Raw genomic sequence first — 12,245 nt, 5'->3', positions numbered from 1 at the left:
AGCCCCACCAGCCCCACGACGTGCTCAGACAGTGCCACCACAGCTGACATGGCAATCATCCCCAGTGGGCAGCCGTCCGAGGCTGCAGGAGATGTCCTGGACCCTGCCCAGCGTCCATGAGGCATGACTCTCAGCACTGTTTGCACCTGCAGGTGGCAGGCAAAGTCGCAGCAGGATGGAGTGCGTCTCTGCCTCCATGGCGTATCATGCTACCGGTTCCCAGGCAATCTCGTGGCACACACACCCAGGTGAGGGAATGGGACCTGCCACACTGCATGTGAAGCACTCTGGGCACCAAGCCCCCTCCAGAAACAGTGGAGAAAAGCATCCACTACCTCAGTCCTTGGCAGGATGAAGCACTCTGGGCACAAATCCCCCTCCAGAACCAGTGGAGAAAGACATCCACTACCTCAGTCCTTGGCAGGATGAAGCACTCTGGGCACAAAGCCCCCTCCAGAACCAGTGGAGACTGACATCCACTTGTGAGACTGTGGCTTTGCACTCGCCAGGATAGAGCAGTAGGAAAACCACCCACTTGAGAGACCTGTGAGACTGTAACTTTGCACTCCCAAGGATAGAGCAGTGGGCAAACCACCCACCGGAAAGACTTGAGAGACCGTGGCTTTGCACTCCCCAGGATAGAGCAGTGGGCAAACCACCCACCGGAGAGACTTGTGAGACTGTGGCTTTGCACCCCCCAGGATAGAGCAGTGGGCAAACCACCCACTGGAAAGACTTGAGAGACTGTGGCTTTGCACTCCCCAGGATAGAGCAGTGGGCAAACCACCCACTGGAAAGACTTGAGAGACTGTGGCTTTACACTCCCCAGGATAGAGCAGTGGGCAAACCACCCACTGGAGAGACTTGTGAGACTGTGGCTTTGCACTCCCCAGGATACAGCAGTGGGCATGGAGCACCCTCGTGGAGCAGTGGCATTGTGCGTTCATCCGGCTGAAGTGCCCCCCTCTCTCTCCTCCTGAGGTGACTGTTTAATTTCAATCTGATGCTCCTGCAGTGTTCTCTCCGTTTCGAGTCAGGTATCTTGTGTGGGCTTTGCCCATGCATTTTGGGACACTGATCCACGGACGATGTTTGAGTAATATCCGGACTTGTGTAGTTGGTGTACTTATTTGTATATACTGATTTTTTAACTTGCACTTTCTGATTTTTATTGATTACAATAGTTACAATCATTTCCTTTTTTCCTTGCGTTCTTCCAGGGAGTGAGGGGGTGTATATGTAATGTTGCTGCATGTATTTGTGTGTATGGTGTTGTGGGTGAGGGTGGGGGTTTTGTGTGTTGCGTGTGTGTGTCACTCTCTTTTCCCTCGCACCCTCCCCTGTGTTGTAGGTGCAGTACTCACCGTGGTCGTCGATGGCGTCTTTCCTGCTCCTGATACAGAAGGAGGAAGACCAGCATGGGCAGGACGTGTAGTTTGGGCTCCATGGCGTCCTGGTTCCTCGTTGGGTGTCAAGAGGTGAGTGGTTTCCCTTCTGTGTTCTGTTTCTGCCGTGCTTTTGATAGCGGAAAAGGTGTTGGATAGGCCTCTTGTAATACAGTGGGTGGTACAGTGTCTTCCGCCTGTCTGTTGGAGGTTACCGCCGCGGTGCTTGTTTCTATCGCCGTGGCGGTCGGAGTGTTAAAGTGGCTGTCTATGTTGGCGGTTTCCGCCATGGTCGTGATTCCATTTTGTTTTCCGCCGGCCTGTTGGCGGTATTACCGCTGCTTTAACACCGACCGCCAGGGTTGTAATGAGGGCCTAAGTACTGTAGCTAGTGGGATCCATGACAGATGTCCTGATTTAGCATGGCACTGGATAGATGATGTGGATAGCTTCCCCAAACAGTGTAACTTTATTGTGTTACCTGCATTTCTGTGGCTGGAGGACAGAGGCCCGGAAACTAAAGTGAAGGAGGATGAGTACATGGTTTCCCTTAGAAATTCAGCAAGGGCCTTGTTAGCAAAAGTTTTTTTTTTAAGAGTGCTACTTGGTGAATGTTAAAGGTGAGATCTGGGACCTCAGTTTCTGTTGTTCAAGTTGAGAAAGCTTCTACCAAAGAGACTGCCTTTTTGTCTGTCTCTGATTACTGCTTCAGGAGGCTGATGACAGAGATTTCACATTTCATTGTTCTGTTCCACTGAATACTCCTGCCTGGATCCAGCCTCGCTACTGTCGGCTGTGAGAGCCATTATTTTGCATAAAGTCTGTATCTAAGGAACAGCCAGAAAATAACATTTGAAAGACAACCACCCCAAACCACTTCTGAAGTCTTAGGAACTGGATCCACATCCACTGGAAAATATGTATCTAAAAGGGATACAAACTACCCACTTGGTTCCATTTCCAAGTTCTTCTTGACCAAGAAAGGGAGTTCTCTGGTGAATCTTCAAAGATCTGCACTATGACCACGGTTGGTGTCTGTCTGACAACTAGTCTCCTAGAGGTGAGGGAACATCACCTGAAACCTGCACTTTCTGCTGAAAGAGCTGGGAACCTGCCTAAAGTATCTAGAAGCTTGCCTGCTGAAGAGGGAAGGAGTGGGTCTGGCTCTGTAGGAGCAGAGGCTGCCTACGACAAAAGGCTTAGAGTGTTCCCAGCATGGGAACCGCTCAGAGAAAGTTGACCGCCACAGAGAGCGATGCCAGGAGGATCCTGTACTGTGAGGGTATCCCAGGTCTCTCTGAGTGGTTCACTTGTGAACTGCACCAAGACCTTTGCAAGAATAAGCATCACTGTGTCAACCAGAAACACAACTGGAAATCTGCCAGTAACCTAAGAGACCAATGTTGCGGCAGCTGACTGGGAAAAGAGAAGCTAAGGAGTCCACTTCTGCTGAAGAAAGGTGGCACTATACAGCAGTGCTTGATTTGTAAATAAAAACGTGCCGTGCCCAAAGCTCTCCTCTGAAATATGTGGATGCTGCAACTAAATGAGAGAGACAGAATACCGAGGCAGCGTAATCCTAAAGCCATGTTGGGACTCTTTAATCCACTTATAGCCACTCCCTGCCCCTTCAGCTCACTCTTACAGCTTTCTGCTTTTTCCCTTTATGACGCTTTTTCATTTTTCTCTTCCTCAGCTTTCCCATATCTTTCTTTTGCTCGCAGTAATTTCCTGATGCAGAAAAATAAGTGCTGGCCCTTCAAAGTAAGTGCTGGTGAACCCCACCGACAACCACCGGCTCAAATTAAGCACTGCTATGCAGGCCTGTAATACCAACTTGATCCAGAACTCCTTTTTCCAAAGTGGGCTTCCCACTGTAGCCTCTACAGAATTGCAGCCATCATAATTGCAAGTTTGGATATGTGACTCTCACCCACCGCAACCCTAGAACTGCAACACAATGCAGCAGGTAAAAACGAGGCTTAGCCTACAATTAGAATACATACACAAATCTACTGCCTGGGCTTAACACACTTTGCCAACTAAACACAAGGGATAAAAATACATCTAAGTAATTTTTTTTTTTATTTAGTGGGGTTTTTGTGGTAATCTGCACCTGTGCCTAACCGATGCCTATGCCCTCACTATACTGGTAACCATAGTCATGAGATATCTCCCATAGCGGGGAGTGAGAATATCGGAGGTGGGGTGAAGCGCCTTATAGAACATCGTGCATGAGATAACAACCATTTACTTGCATTCATGTCAAATTGTGTAGTACTTAGTTTTGTTGTGAAGTGAAAGTACTTCCTTTTAACTATAAGATAAGCACTGGAATGAACAGTACATTATTGTGTCTGTTGGTTGACTGTTGAGTCTGAGCTCTTATCTCCCACACTACCTCACTGAGGAGTCTTGGACTGCTTGCCCTTGCTGCCCTCAGGGTCAAATGTGGAAACGGTTGTACTTGGCCCAGTTTGCACAGCTATAGTAAGATTGACATTAGGATATCCAATGACTTCAACTACAGTGGTTGGCGTAGTGTAGTGTGAGTAGTAATGAAGGGACTCTTTTGGTTCCTGAAAGGCTATGTAGAACTGTGAAGTGAGTGTTTAGATGTGGTAACTGGATTTCAGTTTTAAAATGTTGAGTTTGTGCTTGCACGCAGAAGAACAAAGAAGTGTAAGACCAAGCTCTGTGTGTGGCGTGTTCATTTAAGTGTACCCAGGTTGGGGAAGACGCTACAGTTAGAGACAACATTCAATGGGGAAAGAGTTTGTACAGGTTTTAACCCTAGGTGGATCACGATCAATGATGGAGTCAGTGATCTTAACTTTGATTATTAAATGTAATACTACATCCTCTGTTTCTAAGATACATTTAAATAAATCACCTATCAAAACAGAAGGCGCTTGTCCATGCGGTACAGTGGTATATTTAGATGTGACAGCCAAACTGTCTTACAGTTGTAGGCTGTCTGTGTTGAAAGCATGAAAGGTGGAGGAGGTCATGAGTTTGACTATTTTGAAGAATATTTCAGATTGATTTAAAGGTGCATAAAATTGCTTGGTTCTGTATTTATTTGTGCAGCTTTAATAATGTCTTTCAATGCAAAACGTAGTCGTTTGTCTTTGTGTGTGTGGTGCTTTATCCATCTAGCCTTAGACCTGAAAGTGGACTTTTTCATCTGTTTAAGCTCCGAAGTGTTATCCTATCAGTTTGTTTCTAATGAAGAATATCTAGGTACACAGTATGGCTCTAAGAATAATTTTGAGTGTCTCGCCTGTTATTTTGTTCATCTCAACACTTACTTGTTTCATTGAATGGCTTATTCAAAATGTACTCCTCTAATCAATTCAACAGCATAATCATCATAATTCACAATGGTTTATTTTTCATCATACAAAATATTTTTAAGATCTGGCATACAAAACCATTCCTGTTCAACTTATACTTTTTCTTTTATTTGACATCTCCAAAATAATTGAGTTTAAGAAGACGTCATAAACTATTCCAGAGAACCCTTCAAAAAGTTCCTAGTTAGATTCTGGGTAGGGAGAAACAACATCTCTCAAAATTCTTCATTATTTTCTAGATGTTGAAAACCAAACTGTCTAAATACCCTGCTAGTATGAAGCCAGTTGTATTATATATCTCATCAAATCTGCACAGAACGTGATTTTGATTTCTCACAGTGTGCATTCACAGGGGTCGCAAAACGACATGTGAAGGAGTAGTAATTAGGCCGTCACTATTTGCGACCCACGTTATTAGCTACAAACACAGGGGTGGTGGTTTGCAAGGAATAGCAGATCATCAACTCTCTCTTAGTATTCTCAAAACATAACTTTTCATTAAAGCAGACCCTGTTCCTTTAAGATCCGGTGATGTTTCTTAAATAAATATGTTTCCTGCTTAGGGAAAACTTCCGGACGAACAGGCAATGATAACTGCTGAAACATGTCAAAGCTTATGTTTAGAAATTTAGAATTTTAATAGATATCATTTGGTGTATTAATTTAAATGTAAATTAGGTTTACATAAAATTGTGGAATAAAATGTCTATTTTTACATTTTAGAGAGTCCTGATCTATTTCTACATTTCATATCTTGTGCAATTCAAAAGACAGCCACCCTTCAGTGATTCGGCTTGGACGTTGATCCACAGTGCCAGGCCTTGCAGTGGCTTGGCTCTCGCTCAACGTTTCCTCTAATATTGGGTCTTGCCCTCCTATGTATGATTGTATTGAAAATCACCATGATTTTAATCTAAACGTTTACTCCCTCCACTGTATCAAAACGGTTTTTGATGTATTTCGTCGTCGTTGTTGTTATCGTAGAAGTTTTTGTGCTACCTAAAGATAATCATGGTCAAGGGGCATTATTTTAATAAGAGTGTGTTACCTAAGGCTGAAAATAGCACATGAATTTGCAATCTATTGATGCAATTGAGTGACTCATTTGCATGTGCACTCTCCTGCACAATGCCCTCTTACACATGTTGTCCCGATCAGCATAAGAGATCCTTTCACATCACGAATAGATTATAATAGCAGTCTTGGACCAATGTAAATCTTTGACACGTGTAATGCAAACTGCATAAAAAAGGACTGCATCATTAAATGTTCCCTTTCATGCATCCCTGCTCAGATATATGTTTCCATGGAACTCACGGTTTTCATTAAATAATGTCTTCCATAACCTCTCCTCCTGTTGGGCACCAAGCAACAACCCTTTGATATAAGCCACTGCAGGACTTCAACTCAAGCTGCTGACATCAGCCTTGTCCTTGCTCGCCTAGTAGCCCCCTTTGTATCACCCAGCAACAAACGCATTTATTAAACGTGGTTTTATCTCTGAACTGGTGCACCATTTGTACTTCCTTTCCTTCCTCTTCAAATTAAACTTTAAGTATGTTTATGTACTGCCATGCATCAAACACACATACACACACTCAACCATACTTTTCTTTGTACAGTGTGGCTAGGAGCGGCTCCTGGCATACACCAGCAGTAAAGCATGAATCAAATGTCAGAAAGTCATTTTCTTACCTAGAAGGCACTGATTATCACAAGGATCCTCGGAGAACTCACTAAGTTTCCCTGCAACAGATCTTCTATCGCATAAGCGAACAAGCTTTGTCAAAGCCAATTGATCACCCTTTTCCAATGCTTGTTGTTTGCTGCTATTTGCCAATTTTGTTAACCTCTTTGCTGCCGGGCCTTTTCTCCCTCCTGTGCCAAACCTTTTTTTGGCTATTTGGGATAGTTCGCACTTAAGCTCCCACAACTTTTTGTCCACATAAGCTATCCACACCAAATTTGCCTCCTTTTTTTCCAACATCCTGGAGATTCTAAAGGTTCCCAGAAGTTTGTGGATTCCCCTGATGGGTACAGAGAAATCAGCCAAAATACAGCTAAAATTTGGAGTTTTGGGGAAAAATTAGAAAAAAGTGCTGTAGAAGAAAAAATCTGGTTCTTTCCCTGCAAATGGCACCAATGAAGGGTTTGCCATGCTAAGACCACCATCTTCCCACCTTTCAGGAACAGGCAGACTAGAATCAGAAAACCACATTTTTCAACACAGTTTTGGCATTACCCAATTTTTCCTATTTTTTGTGCTATCAACCTTCTTCCAGTTAGCAATAGCTATGGGTCTGAAAACAATGTGGATCCCGGAAAACGATCTCCCTTGTGTGGGTGCTCAAAGCAGTGTCAGCCTAAAAACATTTGAAGAATTGCGCTTATCAACTAGCTGTGATAGCCCCTCAACCTCTACATGTTTTTTGGCCTTTCCCTGTTCCAGGCACTTGGCCCACCCACACAAGTGAGGTATTATTTTACTCGGGAGACCGAGGGGAATGCTGGGTATTAGGAAATGTTTGCTGGCAACGTGATCCCAGCCAGAAATGTGAGAAAAGCATGATTTGTTTTAGCTAAATTTGAGGTTTGCTGTGTTCAGAGAGCCCTGACCAGATCCTGGGCCCCTGGCGGGCCCTGGGGTGGGTGCTCCCTTTCTCCAGCCTGCCGTGCCCTGAGGGGCCGAGGCCTGGGAGTCTGCCGGGTCTGGGGAGGCTTTTCCTTCTGGTTTGAGTTCAGGGGCCCCAGCCGGGCCCCAGGCCAGGTCTCTGGTTGGTCCTGGTTTGGGAATCCCCCATCCTAGGGTTTGTCCTCCAGCCTGCCGTGTGGCAAGGCACCTGGAACGAGGCCTCCCTTGCGTGGCTGTGTTCAGAGAGCCCTGGCTGGGCCCTGGGATGGGCGTTCCCTTCCTCCAGCCTGCTGTACTCTGAGGGGCCAAGGCCTGGGAGTCCACCGGGTCCTGGGAGGCTTTCCCTGCCAGTTAGGTTACAGGGGAACCGGCTGTGCCCCCATCGGGCACTGGGGCAGGCGCTCCCTTCCTTCAGCCTGCCGTACCCTGAGAGGCCCAGGCCTGGGAGTCCACTGGGCCAAGCGAGGATTCCCCTGTCAGTTTGGGTTCAGGGGCTCTGGCGGGCCCGGGTTGGAAGCCCCTGTCCTGGGCTTTGCCCTCCAACCCACCAGGTGGCAAGGCACCTAGGACAGGGTCTGAGGAGGACTCCCATGCATGGCTGTGTTCAGAGAGCTCTGACAGGGTCCCTGGCCCCTGCCGGGCCCTGGGCTGGGCACTTCCTTCCTCCAGCCTGCCGCACCCTGTGGGGCCCAGACCTGGGAGTCCAATGGGCCTGGGGAGGCTTCCCCTGCCAGTTTGGGTTCAGGGGCCCCAGCCAGGCTTCCACCAGGCCCTGGGGCAAGAGCTCCTTTCCTCCAGCCTGCCGTACCCTGAGAGGTCCAGACCTGGGAGTCCACCGGGGTCGGAGAGGTTTACCCTGCTAGTTTGGGTTCAGATGCCCAAGCCGGGCCCCCACCGGGCCCTGGGGTGGGGGCTCTCCCTTCCTCCAGCCTGCCGTACCCTGAGGCCTGGGAGTCCACCCAGCCAAGCAAGGCTTCCCCTTTCAGCTTGGGTTCAGGGGCCCCAGCAGGCCCCGGGGTGGGAGCCCCTGTTCTGGGCAACACCCTCCGGCCCACCAAGTGGCAAGACACCCGGGACAGGGTCTGGGGAGGACTCCGATGCATGGCTGTGTTCAGAGAGCTCCGATCAGGCCCCTGGCCCCTACCGGGCCCCGGGTGGATGTTCCCTTCCTCCAGCCTGCCGTACCCTGAGGGGCCCAGACCTAGGAGTCCACCAGGCCAAGCAAGGCTTCCCCTGTCAGGTTGGGTTCAGGGGCCCCTGCGAGCCCCAGGATGGGAGCCCCTGTCCTGTGCTTTGCCCCCCGGCCCACCAAGTGGCAAGGCACCTGGGCCAGGGTCTGGGGAGGACTCCCATGCATGGCTGTGCTCAGATAGCTCAGACTGGACCCCTGGCCCCTACCGGGCCCTGGGATGGGCACTCCCTTGCTCCAGGCTGCTGTACCCTGAAGGGCCCTGACCTGGGAGTCTACTGGGCCCGGGGAGGCTTCCCATGTCAGTTTGGGTTCAGGGGCCCCGGCTGGGCCCCGGGGCAGGTGCTCCCTTCCTCCAGCCTGCCGTACCATGAGGGGCCCAGGCCTGGGAGTCCACTGGGCCAAGCAAGGCTTCCCCTGTCAGTTTGGGTTCAAAGGCACTAGCAGGGCCCCCACCAGGCCCTGGGGCTGGCGCTCCCTTCCTCCAGCCTGCTGTACCCCCAGGGGCCCAGGCCTGGGAGTCCGCCGGGCCCGGGTAGGCTTCCCCTTCCAGTTTGAGTTCAAGGGCCCCAGCCGGGCACAAGGGCGGGAGCCCCCGTTGTGGTTTTTGTCCTCTGACCCCCCCAAGGTCAGGGCTCCTGGGGCGCCTTTACGCTCTCGTTGCCCGGCCATCTGGTTGCTCTGACAACTCGGGGCATCTTGTTGCGCTCCATGCATTCCTATAGCACGTCCAGATGACCAGACTGCCCCGTATGTCCTGATGAGGGCTCATTTGCTTCCTCATACCCAGCCAGGGCTCCACGAGGTCGTGTGTGTTCTCGCCGACGGTCCCCTCTGTCCCTCTGTGTGCACAGAGTACAAGAAAGGGAGGTCGCCTTCCTCTGGATTACTAGGGACAGGCTACTCTGGACCCCCTTGGGGTCCAGTGTTTCCGGGACTGGGTACCGCAAGGGCCTAGGCCGACCCACCCTGGGGGCCCAGGTGTGGGGCCGCCTTGCAGCCCTGTCCAATGGGTCTCTCCTCCAAACCTAGCTTCCCACAGAGCAAACTGACGTTCAGAGCCTGGGGTGGGTGCTCCCTTTCTCCAGCCTGCCGTATCCTGGAGGGCCTTGGCGTACACTGGGCCAAGGGAGGCTTCCCCTGCTGGTTTGTGTTCAGGGGCCCCAGCCAGGGCTGCTGCAGGCCCCAGGGTGGGAATCCCTTGCCTGGGCTTTGTCCTTATGGCAAGGCACCTGGGACGGGGTCCTAGGAGGACTCCCCTGTGTGGCAGTGTTCAGAGAGCCCCAGCTGGGCCCCAGGCCCCCACTGGGCCCCGGGACGGGCATTCCCTTCCTGGAGTTCACCAGGCCAGGGGAGGCTTCCCTGCCTGTTGGGGCTCAGGGTCCCTTGCTGGGCCCCTACTGGGCCCTGGGGCAGGCACTCTCTTCCTCCAGCCTGCCGTACCCAAAGGGGCTCAAGCTTGGGAGTCTGCCGGGCCCCGGGAGGCTTCCTCTTGTGGTTTGAGTTTAGGGGCCCCGGCCGGGCCCCAGGCCAGGGCTCTGGCTGGCCCCAGGGAAGGAGCCCCCATCCTGGTCTTTGTCCTCTGCCCCCCCCCAAGGCCAGGGCTCCTGGGGAGCGTTTGCGCCCTCGTGGCCCAGCCATCTGTTCGCTCTGACAATTCAAAGGTCATCTGGTTGCGGTCAATGCATTTCTATGGCGCGTCTAGATGGCTACACTGCCCCGGATGTCCTGATGGGGGCTCATTTGCTTCCTCATACCCAGCCAGGTCGGGCGCGTTCTCTCCAACAGTCCCCTCCATCACTCGGTGTGCACAGACCACAAGAAAGGGGGGTAGCCTTCCTCCGGATTACTAGAGACAGGCTACTCTGGACCCCCTTGAGGTCCAGTGGTTCTGGGACTGGGCACTGCAAGGGCCTGGGCCGACCCGTGCTGGGGGCCCAGGTGTGGGGCTGTCTTGTAGCCCTGTCCGAAGGGTCTCTTCTCCAAACCTGGCTTTCCACAGAGGAAATTGACGTCTCAGAACCTTGGGTGGATGCTCCCTTCCTCCAGCCTGCCCTACCCTGGAGTGCCCTGGCATACACTGGGCCAAGGGAGGCTTCCCCTGCTGGTTTGGGTTCAGGGGCCCCAGCCAGGCCCTTGGCCCTAGGCCAGGGCTGTGGCAGCACCCAGGGTGGGAACCCCTTCCCTGGGCTTTGTCCTCTGCCCTGTTGGGTGGCAAATAGCCTGAGACAGGGTCCCGCAGGCCCTGGGAGGGGTTTCCTGGTGTGTAAAGAGGCCTCAGGGCCCAGGTTCAGAGGTTGGTTTGGGCCCCGTGCCTGCGGCCCAGCTGAGGTTTAGAGAACTTGTTAAGGCACAATGCAACCTGATGCCTGTCCTCTGAGCCCAGCCATCTGGTGCTCTGAGACCCCAAGGCATCTGGTTGTGCTCTGTGCATTCCTATTGAGCGTCCAGATTGCTGGGCTGACCTGGGGAGGCTTCCCCTGCCAGGTCATGCTCAGGGGCCCTATTCGGGCCCTGGGCCAGAGATCAGGTTTGGAACCCCTATCCTGTACTTCTTCCTCTAGCCCACCGTGTGGCAAGGCCCCTGGGGATGGGGTCCCAGAGGACCCAGGGAGGCCTCACCTGCATGGCCGAGTTCATGAGCCCTGACCAGGTCCTGCCTGGCCCTTGGGTGGGCACTCCCTTCCTCCAGTTTGCCGCACCATGAAGGGACTGGGAGTCCACTGGGCTGGGGGGAGACTTCCCCTGCCAGTTCAGGTTCAAGGGCCCCAGGATAGAAGCCCCCATCCAGGCTTTGCCCTCCAGCCCGCTGGGTGGGAAAGTGCCAGGGACGGAGTCCTGCAAGCCTCAGGAGGGCTTCGCCAGCATGTAAAGAGGCCTCGGGCCCCCGGTCAGAGGTCCGTCGAGGCCCACCTTGGAGCCCGTGTCTGAGAGTCAGCAGGGGCTCTGAGAACTCAGGACACAGAGTCTCCATCCCCTGTAGGGGAGAGCACAGGCTTCTTATGTTAAGGCACAATGCAACCAAATTGCTGTTCTCTGAGCCGGCCATCTGGTCACGCTTCATGCATTCCTATGGCACGTCCAGATGGCTGGGCTGCCCCGGGTGGGAGCCCCCGTCCTGGTCTCTGTCTTCCGGTCCCCCCGAGGCCAGGGCTCCTGGGGAGTCGTACGGCCTCATGGCCTGGCCATATGGTTACTCTGACAACTAGGGTAATCTGGTCGCACTCCATGCATTTCTGTGGCACATCCAGATGGCCAGGCTCCCCCGGAAGTCCCAATGAGGGCTCAATCACTTCCTCAAGTCCAGCCAAGGCTCCAGGAGGTCAGGTGCGTTCTCGCTGGTGGTACCCTCCGTCCCTCGGTGCGCACAGAGTACAAGAAAGGGGGGTAGCCTTCCTCTGGATTACTAGGAACAAGGTATGCCAGACCCCCTTGTGATCCAATGGTTCTCAACTGGGTGCTGCCAGGGCCTAGGACTGGGCTGGCCTGCCCCGGTGTGCAGCCACATTGCAGCCCTGTCTGACGAATCTCTCCTCTGAACCTGGCTTCCCAGAGTGCAAACTAACATCCCCATGCAATGTGTCCCCCCTCCCTACTGAGTGGGGAAGAGGGTTCAGCCAGCTTTGTACTCTGATCGATTGGGCACATTTGGTCTGTTTGGGGATGGACTACCGATTGGATGG

Source organism: Pleurodeles waltl, chromosome 2_1 (assembly GCF_031143425.1).
Source record: "Pleurodeles waltl isolate 20211129_DDA chromosome 2_1, aPleWal1.hap1.20221129, whole genome shotgun sequence".
Taxonomy (NCBI): Eukaryota; Metazoa; Chordata; class Amphibia; order Caudata; family Salamandridae; genus Pleurodeles; species Pleurodeles waltl.
The sequence above is the reverse complement of the archived record's forward strand: the minus strand, read 5'-3'. Positions refer to the sequence as shown.